General features: G+C 37.8%; 1 long non-coding RNA gene and 1 other non-coding gene across 5 annotated transcripts in view; one reads left to right on the top strand and one right to left on the bottom strand.

The window, feature by feature from the left end:
* Positions 1–624: 624 nt before the first annotated feature.
* LOC120865754 overlaps positions 625–18781 on the bottom strand; it is a 27605-nt gene continuing 9448 nt past the window's right edge. For 2 of the 4 annotated variants that reach the window (XR_005721499.1, XR_005721502.1), the window contains 4 exons: positions 13756–13910; positions 12596–12701; positions 6534–6612; positions 625–1142 (listed from right to left, as the gene is read on the bottom strand). This is a non-coding gene — a long non-coding RNA (uncharacterized LOC120865754). Of the gene's footprint in view, positions 1143–6533; positions 6613–9381; positions 9471–12595; positions 12702–13755; positions 13911–18781 lie in introns of those variants that run through there. The other 2 variants (XR_005721500.1, XR_005721501.1) reach the window with 2 other exon arrangements.
* On the top strand, positions 1305–1377 carry TRNAW-CCA. Its single transcript has one exon. It is a non-coding gene; the product is annotated as a tRNA-Trp (tRNA).

Here is an 18781-nt window from a genome sequence, read left to right as displayed (position 1 = left end):
TTATTGGCAGTTCTGGGCCTTTGTTACTGCTTGGGCTTTTCCCTAGTTGGGACGAGCAGGGGCTACTCTAGTTGCCGTGTGTGAGCTTCTCATTGCAGTGGCTTCTCTTGTGGAACACAGGCTCAGTAGTCGTGGTGCGCACACACTTAGCTGCTCTCAGCATGTGGGATCTTCCTGGATCAGGGATGGAATCCATGTCTCCTGCATTGGCAGGTGGATTCTTATCTGCCAGGCCACCAGGGAAACCCCAGAAGGCTTTTATTAAAACATATTTTGATCAGTTTATAAGTAGAATCTGTTGTATCAAAAGAGCTTACCAGACCAATTAACATGAAAATGCTGAAATGTCAATAAGCTTTACAATGTTAAGATTGTGCTATATAGTCTACCCTGATGCTGGGAAAGATTGAAGGCAGGAGGAGAAGGGGACGACAGAGGCTGAGATGGTTGGATGGCATCACCAACTCAATGGACATGAGTTTACTCAGGCTCCGGGAATTGGTGATGGACTGGGAGGCCTAGCGTGCTGCAGTCCATGGCGTTGCAAAGGGTCAGACACGACTGAGCGACTGAACTAAACTGATACAGTCTACAGTTGTGAACATATCAGAACCAGCAATAAAATAATAGTCAAGGGCATCCTTTTGATTTTAGGGAGAATTCCCTTATTTACAATTATACAGCTTAAAGAGGAATTCCAGTATTTAATGAGAAATTAGAGGACAAACAAGGAAATTCACAAATTACAAGAATGAAATAGTTAACATCAACATTTAGGAAAAAATATTTTCCACTATTATTTACAAATCATAGATACAATTTTTGTGTTTCAGTTCATTTTTTAGTGATTAAAACAATCAAATTATTTTAAAAATCCTGTAAACATTTTTAAAGTATAAAATATTACAAAATCTCATGACATAAAAATCAAACATTCTTCTACAGTAATTATTCATATTTTAAATGTATGCAGAGCACTGAATATTTGCTTTTAAGTGCAGAATACCTTTTAAGACTCTGGAGAAGCATGCTGTTGCACATATTTTATTTTATCCAATTAGTCCAGAGCATTCATCTTATACCTCTTCATTGACTTATTCTTTGAGACACTTATCTGATGGGGACAGAAGTTTTCCTTTCATCTTAAAAAAAAGCACATGCAGATTTTTAAATTAAATGTTAATATTATCATTAGTTCTATAATAATCAGAGATCAAAAGTAACCCCTCTCTCTTTTTCTCTCCTCTTCTTTCTCTTCTCTGGATAAAATCAAGAGGATATCTTATTAAAATCATCTTAAGGCTTCCCTGGTGGCTCAGAGGTTAAAGCGTCTGCCTCCAATGCGGGAGACCCAGGTTCGATCCCTGGGTCAGGAAGATCCCCTGGAGAAGGAAATGGCAATCCACTCCAGTATTCTTGCCTGGAGAATCCCATGAACAGAGAAGCCTGGTAGGTTACAGTCCACGGGGTCGCAAAGAGTCGGACACAACTGAGCAACTTCACCTTCACCTTCACCTTCAAGGGTATCTTATTAAATACACTCTTATAGATGTACCCAGTTAGATACTCACAATAAGATTGATTTTAATTGTATTTATAAACAAAAATAATTTTGTTTCTCATGAAGTTCTCACTAGGTACTTTAGGAATTCTGAATCTGAAGAATAGTCATCCTGATCATTACTTATACTCTTGGACTAGACCTAAAAGTCCCCATTTTATCATAGTGGAAGGAGGCAAGAAGCGGGGCAAGGAGCCTTTAAACAGCAACAGAAACAGAAGCAGATCCATAAATCAGCATTTTAGCAGGAGGTGACCCTCACTCGTCCATAATGACTCTGAGCAGCCACTCTAAGACTCAAGGGAAGAAGGAGCAGGGAGAGATTTAGGAATTATGTTGTGGATAGTACAAGTTCTTTCATCTAGTGACAGAATCTCAAAGGAGCTCATATCAGCTTCTATCTCTGTACCTCCTTATGGGACATTCTACACACTGCCTGAAAAACTCTTCCCAAAACAGTACTATTTATTTAAAAAGTAGACACATTATGCAGTCACCCAAACCCCTACAAATGAAATTTCCATTGACAGTGTTTCCAAGTGGTATGATGGATTCATGTGTATTACACAATGACTCAGAACAATTTTTTTTTTTACTTTTAATTATTGATGCATCTAGGACAAAGTTAGCAACTACATGGTTAGTCAATTTCAGATTCTTTATAAGAAATTCTGGGAGATACACATTGCATATACAGATTAAAAGGCATCAAAATAAGTAACATCAAAACAAAGTATATTTCAGAATGTTTTTCACTGCAATGGCTCTTCTAGTACAATCAAGAGATTTTTAACAGTCTCTTCACTAAAAGAATTCAAGATTTTTGATTTGTGCTTAGCAATGAAAAGGGCTTCCCTGGTAGCTCAGCTGGTAAAGAATCCACCTGCAGTGCAGGAGACCCTGGTTCAATTCCTGGGTTGGGAAGATCCGCTGGAGCAGGGATAGGCTACCCACTCCAGTATTCTTGGGCTTCCCTGGTGGCTTAGCTGGTAAAGAATCCGCCTACAATGCAGGAGACCTGGATTTGATCCCTGGGTTGGGACGATCCCCTGGAGAAGGGAAAGGCCACCCACTCCAGTATTCTGGCCTGGAGAATTCCACGGACTATATAGTCCATGGGGTTGCAAAGAGTCGGACACAACTGAGAGACTTTCACTAGCAATGAAAATCTTCTCAGAAACCTTTATTACCAAAAATACAAAACCACCTGAAAAATATTAAAAAAAAAATCTTTAGATGATTTTTAGCCATCCACCCCAAAGCCACTGAGCTTAATTTTAATGACTTGAAGGGCTGAGAGATTATGTATATCATACAAGTTTCTTGGTTCATTTTGGATTGCTATGGCACAAATGCCATAAACAGTTTCTCACAGTTCTGTAAGCTGGTAAGTGCAGGATGAAAACACTGATGTATTTGGTATCTAGTGAGGACCCTTCCCAAACTGTGGATGGCCATCTTCACGCTGTCACCTTCCAAGGTGGAGCTGTCGTTTTTGATTTTCTTATAAGGGCACTAATCCCATTTATGGAGACTCTACCCTCATGACCTCACCACCTCCCAAAGCCCCCACCTCCTAATACCATAACCTTGGGGGGGTTAGGATTTCAACATGTACGTTTCTGATAGACAGACATTCAGTACATTGTAGCAAGGTTGTAGACTGGGTCAGATAGAGAATTTTAAATTTACCCTGAATGAGATATAGGGAAATCTGAATGTATCGAAATTGGAATAAACCATAAAAGAAGCAGACTCAGAAAAAAAAAATTGTTTCTAACAACATGAGGCTTTAGGAGACTCAGAGGTTTCTCTCCTTCCTAGCCCATAGGAATTGTGTGACGTCACTTTCCACCCAGCGCAAACCCTGCATCTGTGAACCATCACCACCACCGCAACTTCCTTAGGGGAGATGGCTGCAAACCTAAAAGAAGTAAGCAAGGCATGCACTCAGGGCGTAAGTGTGGGGCACATGTTAGCACAGTGTGTTTAAGGAGCTGGGAGGGTTTATCATTCAGTCATTCAACAGGGATTTATGCAGGTCTTATGTGTGCCACGCTGGATGCTGGATGCTGGGTGTAGTGGTGAACCAGTTGGACACGGGCTCTATAGGCAAGAAAGTACTGTCTGTGTGTGCTCTGGTGGGGAAGAAAGATATATTGCTAATCACACGGTGGATCTGAAAAACTCCAGATATGACCAACAGTATGACAAAAAGATAAAGGTACTCTAAAAGTATGTATCAGGGAGACTGATGTAGCCAGAGTGGTAGGGAAAAGACCTTGGAGGGAAAGAGAGCTCAACTGAGAGCTAAAGAATGAGCAGGAACTAAGTATGTGAGAAAAGGAGAGGAGTACCTTCCAGACAGATAAAACATTGTGTGCAGACCCCGGGGCAAGCCTTGGTCCAAGGGAGTCTGGATAACTAGAGCGAGGAAGGAGAGCACATGTGGTCTGGGATGTAGCTACAGTGGTAAATCCATGGATCATGCTTAGATTTGTTTTTATCCCACTGTCAGTACAGATCCATGAAAGCATTTTAATGGGGGAGTGGGCAGGGTCAAATGTTTTTATTCAGAAATTACCACACTGGATACTGAATAGAGATTGCCTAGAAGCTTTGAGAAATACAAACTACCAAACACTGATATATAGATATATATTTACATATATACACACATATATTTCAAATTATATATATATATATATCAATGTTTAGTAGAAAATGGATTGCCTAGTCATTACATGTTGCCTTGCAAATTATATATTTCAAATTCAACTTCTTTGGCCTAGAAGAATCAGATTTTACTTCTTGATAGATATACCCACATACCTAAAACTCTGATAGTTTATTCAGTTTTTTTTTTTTTAGTGACTAAATATGACACACATTTTTATTCATGATATTTAGGAATAAAAGATCCCAGAAAGTATATGTATACATACCATTATCAAAAATGACAATCATTGTTTTAACTTTCAGACTTAAGGTTTTGACAAAACCAAACGTAAACTCTATATGAGCAAAATTGATCTTTTAAGGATAAATTCAATAAAGACCAATTGGTCTAATACCTTGAACTTTCCACTAATACCCAAGCCTTGTCCTGCCCCAGGGCCTTGGAACATGCTATTCACTCTTCCTAGAAGAGACATATCAACAGTATAATATTTGCTGAATGAATGAATGAGTCAAGGATTTCCCTGGTGGTTCAGTAGCTAAGACTCCACGCTCCTAGTGCAGGGGGACTGGGTTCGATCCATGGTCAGGAAACTAGATCCCACATGCTGTAACGAAGACTTCACATGCTGTAGCTAAAGATCCCACATGCCACATCTAAAATCCAGCACAGCCAAATAAATAGACATTAAAAAAAAAAATGAATGAGTCGGGATCTTTTTAAGGATGTAGACTATACTAAGTATTCACTTTCCCAAAGTAGCTATAATACATGGTATCAGCATATAGATTTGAATTCCTAGTGCAGTGGTCTCCGCTGGGAGCATTTTCCCCCAGAGGGGACAGTTTGCAGTGTCTGAAGATCTCTTTGGTCGTTGTAACTGATGGTGTGCCATCAGCAGCTGTGGGTGCTGATAAACATCCCATAATGCACAGGACAGAACCCAGAACAAACAACTTCTGGTCCCAAATGTCAGTAGTGCTGGGGTTGAAAACCTTACTTACATTAGGAGAAGTCAGTTTTAGTAGCTCTCCTGGGCCTTTGAGTCTGTCACATTACATAAAAAGCCTATTTACGTAATACTAGGACAGTGAATCCTCTTGATTAAAGACTACTGTCACATCCTCAGGGATTGTGTGTTATTTCCATCAGAGTCAATGCCCCTAGTCCACAGCTTAGGAACCAAGATTCCCCTGTTGGTGAGTATCTTGCTTACTTCCTCACAATGCTAACATGAACCCTGCCTTTCCATTTGTTTTTCCAATGGTAAAATGACTAGTGATCTCCAAAGCTGAAGGCAGCTCTCTGGACCAAAGTGAGACCCTCTTCCTCCTCTACCGCTTGACTAAACTCCTTTTTCATGACAGCTAAGATTCAGCCAGTTATGGAGACATAGTTCCTTCTACTGAAGTTCACCGTAAATTTCAAGAGGATTAGGAGTATATTGCCTGTTTGTTAAAATCAAGAATCTGTGGAATTTTCAATACATGCACACACACACGTATTAACACACCTTTTATACAAAACTACAAGACCACAAGGCCTTGCTATATAAAATACCCAGATACCCATCTTATGAGACTAATATGAGCCTGAAAGATGCTTTGATTCATTAAAAAAAAAAAGTGTAAGTGAAATGGTCATATTCACCCAGGAAATGACCTGAGTGGAAGGTGAAGTATTTGTTACCTGATTTGGGTAATTTAGGAAATACTTAGAAAAATAAGAAAATATGCTTCCTTAGCTTATTTTTAAATTCCTTTCTCTCCCCTCAATATTTGTAACTCTCTGCAGACATGCAGTCAGGCTAACACTGACATTTGCCGTTAAGTGGCCCCACACTTTCCTTTTCAGGCTGTAGGAGGTTAGTGAGTACTTTCTGACCTAGTGAGTTTTCTAACTCCTAGGAAACTCCTACCTTAGAAGAGTACTTTGATGTAGTGCTTCAGGTAACAGCCATGCACTAGATGTTATATGTTTTAGAGAACGGAAATGTCTAAACTATTATGTTCCAACTTTAGTAAGATAAAAAGAATTTCCTTTCTAGTGAAAAACATGTTTCTGCATAAAATAATTGGCTCTCACGGAAATTACCATTCAAAGACCTAGGAAGCAGAGAATCAGTCATAAGACTGGAATAGTTAAAAAGAGGCTGTTGAAAGGACAATTGATTTATAATGCTTCAACTGGAGGTGGAAGTTTATGGACAGGACCCTTTCTGTCCTGTATTTTCCCAGTAACGGGGCATTTGCAGACTAGGCAAGTGTTACTGAGTTGAAGAATCCGACTGACCTGACATTCCGGGGAATTCTGATGTGGGGGCACTGGGTAGCCTAACGATGACATCTTTAGGACCTCTCCTCCAGCTCTCCTAGAAGCAAAAGCAAATTCTGAAACTGTCAGTTCATTTCCCTTGGTTTAGGAGCATCTGGGTTGGGAGCTGGGATCTCAGACGTGTACTGGCCTGGAGGACTTGCACCGGGACAGCGTGGCTCCAGGAAGGCTCAGGGAGTGGGTGCAGGCCCATTTGGGGCCATGCCACTCTTAAACTATACCCAGAGAACTTCCAGGGTCAAGAATTCTCCAGGGCAGCGTTGAAGCAGTTACATACTATCCATTTTACAGGTATGCATTCCAGTGTTTCCAATAGCAGAGCTCCCTTTATTTTTTTAAACTTTTACACTGGAGTATAGCTGACTAACAGTGTCGAGATAGTTTTAGGTGGTCAGTGAAGGGACTCAGCCATACACACACATGTATCCAAACTCCCCTCCCACCCAGGCTGCCACATATCATCGAGCAGAGTTCCCTGTGCTATATAGTAGGTCCTTGTTGGTTATCCATTTTAAATATAGCAGTGTATACATGTCGATCCCAAACTCCCTATCTCTTCTTCCCTGATGACCATAAGTTCATTCTCTTAGTCTATGAGTCCATTTCTGTTTTGTAAATAAGTTCGAGTCATTTCTTTTTAGACTCTGTATATCAGGGATATCATACAATTTTTCTCCTTCAGAGCTCCCTTTAAAGCTACTGATTTCCCAAAATTAAATATTCATCTCTTTGAATCCTAGATGCCGGCTATTTGAATCTCTAATGCAAGGGCTTTAAGAGAATAGAGGTACTGTACCTTTTATTAACTTCTGGGGCTTTATAATTATACATATTCTTTAAATATGGTATCATCGACTCAATGGATATGAGTTTGAGCAAACTCTGGAGATACAGAAGGACAGGGAAGCCTGGCATCCTGCAGTCCATGGCGTTGCAAAGAGTCGGATATGACAGACAGAACAACAAATATTCTTTAAAAATAAAAACTATTGTATCATGACAGTTTTAAAATATACAGAAAAATAGAAAGAATGCCACAAAGAAGACTTATACACTTACCATCCAGATTCAACACCTGTAAGCATTTTGCCTTTTCTGTTAATCTGTAGGTTTTATTTGTGTTGTTTTAGTCATTAAGTCATGCCCGACTCTCTTGCAACCCCAGGGACTGTAGCCCACCAGGCTCCTTAGTCCATGGGGATTCTCCTAGCAAGAATACTGCAGTGGGTTGCCATTTCCTTCTCCAGATCATCTTCCCAAACCAGGGATGGAACCAGCATCTCCTGCATTGCAGACAGATTCTTTTCTACTGAGCCACCTGGGAAGCCCAATCTAGATGTATACTCTCTATATAAATTTATACTTGTATCATTGCTTATACTTACCTTTTTGACTATAACACTTAAAATAATTTATATATATATCATGATTCTTTCCCCCAAATTCTTCAGTGTGAGAAGAAATGCTCTCCATATGATCACAGTAGCATGACTGTATTTAACATCAACAATAATTCCCTAATAAAATCAGATACCCAGTCTATTGGTCTACATTCCAATTCTCCCACATATCGTTCGTGAGGATTCAATCATAAGGCACTCAATACATTTGTTATGTCTCTAAGTCTTTCTAAGTCAAGTAGTTTTTACCACTTTTAATTTCTGCCCCTGCTATTAACTTCTTTACGACATCAGACCAGATGTCCTATAGAATGTTTTACATTCTGCATTTGTCTGGGTGTGTTTTCATCACATAATTTATATTTCTATATCACCTATATTTTCTGTAAGTTGAAACTTAAAACTAACGTCATGGTTGGACACAAGTTAAACACTTTTGTGAAAAAAATAGTTCATGGAAAAATCAGAATTTCTTGTTGCATTTAATTTACAGAATGTCTGTTTTGTTCACAAGTAAGTAGTGCCACTAGATTAACTCCATTAGTCAGATCTTTCACCACAAAGGTATGTTTTCTCTTTTTCAATTAAATAATCTGTGGGGAGATACTCAACATTATATTTTGTTTACCAACATTTCACCAAAAATGTTTACAGCCATTGAAGTTTCTTCCTTTAGCTGTTTCATTAAGATTAGCAGTGATTTTCTTTCTTTTGTTTTACATTTATTATTATTATCCTATAAATAAGTAAAAAAAATTTTTTTTATCAACTAGGGCCACTTTTTAAAAATTCTTGAATCTGTAGTTCTTGTTGAAAAAACAAGGTATTATATCTTGTTCTCATCTTTTTTTTTTTTTGGACTGTGCTGGATCTTCATTGTTTCGAGGGCTTTTCTCTAGTTGTGGTTAGCAGGGGCTACTCTCGTAGTCATAGTGTGCAGGCTTTGAAGTGTGATGGCTTCCCTTGTTGTGGAGCACGGGCTCTGGAGCATTCACACTTCAGTAGCTGTGGCACGTGGGTTCAGGAGTTGCGGCTCCTGGGCTCCAGAGCACAAGCTCAGTAGTTAGCTGCTCCGTGGAACGCAGGATCTTCCGGCCAGGCTCAAACATGGTCTCCTGCATTGTTCTCATCTTTTAATTACCAGTTTTCAAAAGTAAGGAATTTGTATATTCGTCATCTCCAGAGGTGATCAATGAGTTTGTTTGATTTATAGTCTCTTTCCTTAGCCTTACTATTAACTCAATGATGTATATTTATGTAATGGATTTCAATGAATTATAGTTATTATTGGTGTTTGAATGCTCCCAATTTGGATCAGGAGTAGTCACTCTAGGCTGGCAACTGTGTCCTTTTAAAACAATCAATTCATCCTTGAATACTTTCCTTCTCAGAATATGTAGGGCACTCATGGTGTTAAAGGTTTGGCAGTCACCATTCCCTTCCACTTCTTTGATTCTTCCTTTGGAATCAGCCATTTCCTAAGTGTCTCTGATTCCTTCAGTGTGAATAATAATTAGAAAATGAAAACTGGGTGTGAGGAGTGCTGATTTCCACAAGGAATATTATTGTTTTTAGATGGAGAGAGCTAGAAAATATATCTTGAAAAATTATACTTTTATTTGATATTTTCAACTTTTTAACATTACATGGTTTTAAATTTGTATGCATTTTAAAAATTTTGTATGCATATATCTCTTTTTCTATATTATTGCAACTCTTGGATCTTAAACAATACAATAATTACTATGAAGACAAAGAAACTGAGATAATTTTAAGATTCCTCAGCATTTTTAACCTTAGAATATATCTCTAAGAGTAAACAGAGTATGCAGTATGTTCTAACATCATTCTGATGTGAATACTCATATTTCAAAAAGCTTCTCAGTGCTCCATATTTTTCATTTGTCCTATAAAAACCATCTTTTTATACTTTCTTTCTCTTGTTTTAGTGTAGACCTTTTAGGAGCTTCCAGTCAGCCTCTAGTATGAAATCTGATTGAATTTGGTTCTTCTCACCTTTTTCCCTCCATTTCTGCATCTCTCTCACTACCTGTAGAGCAAGAGTCCTCCCTTCAACAAAAGAAAGCTTTCGTTCTCTGACACTCCAATCCGGATGCCACTCCAATCTGGACCCTTTGATTACTTCCTCACTTTCAGAACTAATCCATCATCTTCCTCTAAAATTAAGAGGGTCTTCTCTAGTAATACCAGAAATTATATAGTTTGAAAGACACTTGATCATACTTTTATGCTGTTTAAGAATAGTTCTACAGTAGAGAAAGTGGGAGGAATTTGGCTAAAATTATGCCAATTGAGTGACTAGTTTGATCAAACCCTCAAAATAATGGCTGGGCTCTGTTTCTTTCTACCTGGCACTGTGGGCTTTTTTTGGCAATCTTTGAGCACTGTGGGAAATAATTTCATAATGCACTTTTGCCCATTAGAAGATCTGCAGTGTTTTTCACCATCACTTTGGGTATTTTCTTTCTGTAATAACTTTGACCCTCTCCCAATATTTATCATTTACTTAATAAATGGTCTATTTCTCACATAATGATTTAGGGGAATATTTCGTGAAGCAGAAATTTTGCAGTGCTCCACGTAAAGTTCTGCTGTTTCCATAAACTCCGCTAGTAGTCTGTCCTGATTCTTGTGACAAATCGACTTTTTACTTCATTCTAAGACTCAGCAACAAGATAATATGATGTTAAAAATGATTTTAATTTACCTGCGAATGTTATCAAAGTATGCTACGTATCCAAGAGTCACATTTTTAAAATAATGAGAGCAGAGTTGACTACATATATTAGACAAGAGTATTTAATGAAATCTGTACTGATGCAGGTCCTCTAGCACTTGAACAAAACACTATAAAATACTGACTTAATGTCTCCTGTGTGATACTTGGCATTCTATTTTATTTAATCTCGAGGTGTATACCTTTGACAGCAAGAACTCTAGATGGAATAAATAATATTAACTGAAGAGAAACTGAATTGCAGTAAGTTTGCAAGGAAATGTAAGTATCCAGAATTTAACTGCATGCAAAATCTTTAACCTTACTGGTTTTCAAATGGATACTGTTGCGCTTCATCCTTTGCAATATTTCACTTCCTACGTGCATTTTAAGGGCATCTTATTTTAAAGAAAGCAAACAGAATAGCGTGGAGAAGAACATATAGAAATGTTGTTTAATGCTGGGTATTATGAAGCTCTTCACACTGACCTTGAAGATTTATCACTAATGAAAAGGATCAGCATTATTTGTAGGTTCACCTTAATACTGAAATCTAAGAGCAAGATGTGAAGCTCAGACTCACAGATTCTTCTTAAAATCTGAAATTCAGTTTTTCTTTGGGATAAATATTAACTGTATAAACAGAGGAACCCTATGGAGGAGACTAAAGATCACAGAGAGAACGAGACATTAAAAGTGTAGTAAAGCAAAAGAGAAGAATGAATTCGATTCACAAAATACTATCATAATGTTTTTCAGCTACTGAAGAACAGAAGCAGTAATGTTTCCAGATACAGACATCTTAAATAAGAGCATGTGGATATGTGACAGCTGTGGCAGTCAGATAAGAAAAGCATCATGAAACAGGAGAGAAGTCATTTTCCTGCAACTTATTTATAGTCACCAGGGCTATAAAGGTACCGGGATAAGGGGGGTGGGAAAATCAATCCCAGCCTGCGAGAGAAAAACTCAGTACTGATTTTGTAAACATTATACATTGAAACTGTGATACCATTATTCCCCTTCCTTTCCCACTGTTCTTAGATGTAAATCGGCCTAGTGAAGAATTCTCATTGATGCCAAGATGCATTTCTTGGTAGTTGTCAAATGTTGTGAGACAGCTGTAAAGCTGTTAAGAGTAATTCAATTTTAGCAGATTCTAATGACGTTTGTGTTGACAGAATAATATTCATGGCATGTAGCCGGACGGAGCCTCGTGGAGATCTAATAACCTTCTGGCCTAATGTGAATGCCTATTATATCTCCCTAAAGAAGCAAGGAGAGTTATTTGAAACAACATACAGAAACGCACTGTCCTCTGTTTCTGAAATTTCCACTGGGCAACCAGCCCAGATATCAGTCCAGTTACAAAGTGCTGCACACTTTAAACAGGAAAAACAAAATCTAACTATAGACCAGCAAATTGTTGGAGCATCTTTAAACTCTTTTCTCTCCCTAAGAATTCTGAGAACAGTTACAAGAGCAAGAGAAGGGGGAGAAAGAGAAACATTTTTTTTTTCCCTTCCACGAAGGAGAGGCTATGAAATCATAGGGAAAAAATGTTCTGACAAAATACAGTGTATAATCTTTTCAAAATACCCTGGATGGCCCTTTACCCTGAGTGCTTCAACTGTGAAAATAATATGACTTAAAAATTATAAAATGCATCTTTTAAGAATTCAACTTTTAAAGCAGATTAGTTACAACACTGTGGCTCTTATTCCCACAGCATCCCTGAGGGGCTTAGCTTACTTTCTCACGGAAAAAGCAATGCTGTGTATTACAACTCCTAGAAAGAACTTGGCCTGCTCTTGAAATAGCTACGTAGTATTCCCCAAATAAGAATTTTATGACTCTGGGAATCCCAGGGTCACAAACCTCACCCCCAGGGTCCGTAGTCCCACGCCAGCTTGCCGCTTCTCCTTTGAGGGAAGTCAGTGACTTGATGCTGCCCTGAGCGCCAGTCTCTCTGCGAGTTGACCCAGAGGCCTTGTGAATCAGAATGAAGCGGTGTTTGAAGAGGTCAGCAGGAGTGGAAAGAATAGAGAAGAAAATCAAAGTGAAAGTCAAAAGAAAACCCATCTATTCTGGAGCATGCAAAATCAAATATAGAAAAACTAGGAAAACTTAATTTCTTTCTATAGCTATTGCTGTGAACCAAAATGCATTTTCTGCTGATTCTTTTAAAGGGTCTGTTAAATCATCCAGCCTTAGAGATCTTCCTTTATCATGAATTTTTCTCCCCATGTTATACAGCTAGAGTGCTTGGAGTATAACTTAAGTGAAAATAAATTCAGTAAGACTCGATCTCCCCGCCTGAGGCATATACCTCATTTGCTCTGTTCACCTGGCACTTGTCACACACTGCCTTATTCCCTGAATTTATAGATTTGTCTGTGTCTGTCTTATTTCCCTTAATAAGGCATAAAATTCTTGAGCACAAGGACCCCGTCTTATTCAACTTGTCTCCTCTAAAGGTGACAGATCCTAAAGGAGGACCTGAGGTGGTAAGGTAAACTGGAGCCACACTAGCACAGCCCGCAGAAAACAAAATCACGTCTCAGAGAAATGCCCTCATCTTCTCCTTCTCAGACACTGATGACTATTTCTACAGAAGAGCAGGAATATCCTAAGAGAAAACTGGATGGATGTGACCATGGTAATGGATTCCATTTTTAGGAAAAAAACACGTTAACATTTTTAATGTACCTTTGCTCTTCTTTCCCAAAATAAATTGTATATTTAACCTCAGGGCTGCAGGGGGACAACCATAGTTATGCATGGTTGGAAGTAAAGATAAATTTCTTCTATAATAGATCTAATATTTCTTCCCCACCATTCAACTGGGAAGTAGAAGAAACGGATACTTACACTTGTTTGTGAAGAATGCATATCATTCTTCAGTATTTCTAGAGTAACTGCACTAGCTGCATCTATTCCAGGTAAAGGCTTGGTCTTTTCAATTACAACTCATGCCACCCTCTCATAGGTATGAACATAGCATACATGTGGTTCACCTTATAGGTAAAAAAAAATGTTTTACCTGTTTATGCATTTCTCTTCCACTTCGTTCTAGAAAGGAATTCCGGCAACTGAATCATTTGCAATAGAATGATTCTATAGATTTTTCCATACGTCTGTTGAATGGGCTCCCCAACAACACTACCATATGCAATTTCTTTGGTGGAATGTGAAAGCCTAGAAAATAAAAAGCAAACAAAGTTATTAGATGTAATTTTAAAAGGATTCAATTTGGAAAAATATGTAATGAGAAGCAAAACAGAAATATTGAAAATAGTCAGAACTTAACTAGGGAATCCTAGATAGACATGAACATTGAAAAAGGAAAGTGATATCATATACGTTCCTCTTCGTGTTGTCATAAAGCCAGGCCAAACAATAAGAAAAAAGTCTCTAGACAGTAATTTGGCCTGAGTCAGAGGAAAGTCTCCATCATCCACGAAGAGTTTTCCAATTCTAATTTATCTAATTCTGTGAATATTGACAGATTTGTTTAAAGAAACACAATAATACAGGAAAGAAGCTAGAGGGAACTTGCCAATAAGCAAAATATGTCAACTTCTGTGCCAAATTATGTTGCCAATGCTCTTTAAAAGTGAGGCCCAGAATTACTATTAAGTGATAATTAAAAGGAAAACCATATGCTCAGGGCCAGCTTGGTTTACTGAGGGAGTGCAAATTTTGCCTTGTACTTCATACATTTATCAGTGATTTCTACTATATAGTGGACTAACCCAGGTTAACATATAAGCTTTATTTTTTTTTTTCTCTTTTTTTTTATTTATTTATTTTTAATTTTTACTTTACAATTCTGTATTGGTTTTGGCATAGATTGACATGAATCCACCACAGGTGTACATGCGTTCCCAAACATGAACCCCCCTCCCACCCCCCTCCCCACAACATCTCTCTGGGTCATCCCCGCGCGTCAGCCCCAAGCGTGTCATATCCTGCATCAGACATAGACTGGCATTTCGATTCTTACATGATATTATACATGTTTCAATGCCATTCTCCCAAATCATCACACCCTCTCCCTCTCCCTCTGAGTCCAAAAGTCCGCTATACACATCTGTGTCTTTTTTGCTGTCCTGCATACAGGGTCATCATTGCCATCTTCCTAAATTCCATATATATGTGTTAGTATACTGTATTGGTGTTTTTCTTTCTGGCTCACTTCACTCTGTATAATCGGCTCCAGTTTCATCCATCTCATCAGAACTGATTCAAATGTATTCTTTTTAATGGCTGAGTAATACTCCATTGTGTATATGTACCACAGCTTGCTTATCCATTCATCTACTGATGGACATCTAGGTTGTTTCCATGTCCTGGCTATTATAAACAGTGCTGCAATGAACATTGGGGTACATGTGTCTCTTTCAATTCTGGTTTCCTCTGTGTGTATGCCCAACAGTGGGATTGCTGGGTCATAAGGCATTTCTATTTGCAATTTTTTAAGGAATCTCCACACTGTTCTCCATAGTGGCTGTACTAGTTTGCATTCCCACCAACAGTGTAGGAGGGTTCCCTTCTCTCCACACCCTCTCCAGCATTTATTGCTTGCAGATTTTTGGATCGCAGACATTCTGACTGGTGTGAAGTGGTACCTCATTGTGGTTTTGATTTGCATTTCTCTAATAATGAGTGATGTTGAGCATCTTTTCATGTCTTTGTTAGCCATCTGTATGTCTTCTTTGGAGAAATGTCTATTTAGTTCTTTGGCCCATTTTTTGATTGGGTCGTTTATTTTTCTGGAATTGAGCTGCAGGAGTTGCTTGTATATTTTTGAGATTAGTTGTTTGTCAGTTGCTTCATTTGCTATTATTTTCTCCCATTCGGAAGGCTGTCTTTTCACTTTGCTTATGTTTTCCTTTGTTGTGCAGAAGCTTTTAATTTTAATTAGATCCCATTTGTTTATTTTTGCTTTTATTTCCAGAATTCTGGGAGGTGGATCATAGAGGATCCTGCTGTGGTTTATGTCGGAGAGTGTTTTGCCTATGTTCTCCTCTAAGAGTTTTATAGTTTCTGGTCTTACATTTAGATCTTTAATCCATTTTGAGTTTATCTTTGTGTGCGGTGTTAGAAAGTGATCTAGTTTCATTCTTTTACAAGTGGTTGACCAGTTTTCCCAGCACCACTTGTTAAAGAGATTGTCTTTACTCCATTGTATAGTCTTGCCTCCTTTGTCAAAGATAAGGTGTCCATATGTATGTGGATTTATCTCTGGGCTTTCTATTTTGTTCCATTGATCTATATGTCTGTTTTTGTGCCAATACCATACTGTCTTGATGACTGTGGCTTTGTAGTAGAGCCTGAAGTCAGGCAAATTGATTCCTCCAGTTCCATTCTTCTTTCTCAAGATTGCTTTGGCTATTCGTGGTTTTTTGTATTTCCATACAAATCTTGAAATTATTTGTTCTAGTTCTGTGAAAAATATTGCCGGTATCTTGATAGGGATTGCATTGAATTTGTAAATTGCTTTGGGTAATATACTCATTTTCACTATATTGATTCTTCCGATCCATGAGCATGGTATATTTCTCCATCTATTAGTGTCCTCTTTGATTTCTTTCATCAGTGTTTTATAGTTTTCTGTATATAGGTCTTTAGTTTCTTTAGGTAGATATATTCCTAAGTATTTTATTCTTTTGGTTGCAATGGTGAATGGAATTGTTTCTTTAATTTCTTCTTCTACTTTCTCATTTTTAGTGTATAGGAATGCAAGGGATTTCTGTGTGTTGATTTTATATCCTGCAACTTTACTATATTCATTAATTAGCTCTAGTAATTTTCTGGTAGAGTCTTTAGTGTTTTCTATGTAGAGGATCATGTCATCTGCAAACAGTGAGAGTTTTACTTCTTCTTTTCCAATTTGGATTCCTTTTATTTCTTTTTCTGCTCTGATTGCTGTGGCTAAAACTTCCAGAACTATGTTGAATAGTAGTGGTGAAAGTGGGCACCCTTGTCTTGTTCCTGACTTAAGGGGAAATGCTTTCAATTTTTCACCATTGAGGATAATGTTTGCTGTGGGTTTGTCATATATAGCTTTTATTATATTGAGGTATGTTCCTTCTATTCCTGCTTTCTGGAGAGTTTTTATCATAAATGGATGTTGAATTTTGTCAAAGGCCTTCTCTGCATCTATTGAGATAATCATATGGTTTTTATTTTTCAATTTGTTAATGTGGTGAATTACATTGATTGATTTGCGGATGTTGAAGAATCCTTGCATCCCTGGGATAAAGCCCACTTGGTCATGGTGTACGATCTTTTTAATGTGTTGTTGGATTCTGATTGCTAGAATTTTGTTGAGGATTTTTGCATCTATGTTCATCAGTGATATTGGCCTGTAGTTTTCCTTTTTTGTAGTATCTTTGTCAGGTTTTGGTATTAGGGTGATGGTGGCCTCATAGAATGAGTTTGGAAGTTTCCCTTCCTCTGCAATTTTCTGGAAGAGTTTGAGTAGGATAGGTGTTAACTCTTCTCGAAATTTTTGGTAGAATTCAGCTGTGAAGCCGTCTGGACCTGGGCTTTTGTTTGCTGGAAGATTTCTGATTACAGTTTCAATTTCCGTGCTTGTGATGGGTCTGTTAAGATTGTCTATTTCTTCCTGGTTTAGTTTTGGAAAATTGTATTTTTCTAAGAATTTGTCCATTTCTTCCAGGTTGTCCATTTTATTGGCATATAATTGCTGATAGTAGTCTCTTATGATCCTTTGTATTTCTGTGTTGTCTGTTGTGATCTCTCCATTTTCATTTCTAATTTTATTGATTTGATTTTTCTCTCTTTGCTTCTTGATGAGTCTGGCTAATGGTCTGTCAATTTTATTTATCCTTTCAAAGAACCAGCTTTTGGCTTTGTTGATTTTTGCTATGGTCTCTTTTGTTTCTTTTGCATTTATTTCTGCCCTAATTTTTAAGATTTCTTTCCTTCTGCTAACTCTGGTGTTCTCTAATTCTTCCTTTTCTAGTTGCTTTAGGTGTAGAGTTAGGTTATTTATTTGACTTTTTTCTTGTTTCTTGAGGTATGCCTGTATTGCTATGAACTTTCCTCTTAGCACTGCTTTTATAGTGTCCCACAGGTTTTGGGTTGTTGTGTTTTCATTTTCATTCGTTTCTATGCATATTTTGATTTCTTTTTTGATTTCTTCTGTGATTTGTTGGTTATTCAGAAGCGTGTTGTTCAGCCTCCATATGTTGGAATTTTTAATAGGTTTCCTCCTGTAATTGAGATCTAATCTTAGTGCATTATGGTCAGAAAAGATGCTTGGAATGATTTCGATTTTTTTGAATTTATCAAGGTTATATTTATGGCCCAGGATGTGATCTATCCTCGAGAAGGTTCCATGAGCACTTGAGAAAAAGGTGAAATTCATTGTTTTGGGGTGAAATGTCCTATAGATATCAATTAGGTCTAACTGGTCTATTGTAACATTTAAAGTTTGCGTTTCTTTGTTAATTTTCTGTTTAGTTGATCTGTCCATATGTGTGAGTGGGGTATTAAAGTCTCCCACTATTATTGTGTTGTTGTTAATTTCCCCTTTCATACTTGTTAGCATTTGTCCTACATATTGCGGTGCTCCTATATTGGGTGCATATATATTTATAATTGTTATATCTTCTTCTTGGATTGATCCTTTGATCATTATGTAGTGGCCTTCTTTGTCTCTTTTCACAGCCTTTGTTTTAAAGTCTATTTTATCGGATATGAGTATTGCCACTCCTGCTTTCTTTTGGTCTCTATTTGCATGGAATATCTTTTTCCAACCCTTCACTTTCAGTCTGTATGTGTCTCTTGTTTTGAGGTGGGTCTCTTGTAAGCAGCATATAGAGGGTTCTTGTTTTTGTATCCAATCGGCCAGTCTTTGCCTTTTGGTTGGGGCATTCAATCCATTTACGTTTAAGGTAATTATTGATAAGTATGATCCCGTTGCCATTTGTTTTATTATTTTGGGTTCGGGTTTATACTCCCTTTTTGTGTTTCCTGTCTAGAGAATATCCTTTAGAATTTGTTGGAGAGCTGGTTTGGTGGTGCTGAATTCTCTC

Source organism: Oryx dammah, unplaced genomic scaffold (genome assembly GCF_014754425.2).
Source record: "Oryx dammah isolate SB20612 unplaced genomic scaffold, SCBI_Odam_1.1 HiC_scaffold_7, whole genome shotgun sequence".
NCBI lineage: Eukaryota > Metazoa > Chordata > Mammalia > Artiodactyla > Bovidae > Oryx > Oryx dammah.
Note: the sequence above shows the minus strand (reverse complement) of the source record. Positions and strands in the feature narration are given on the sequence as shown.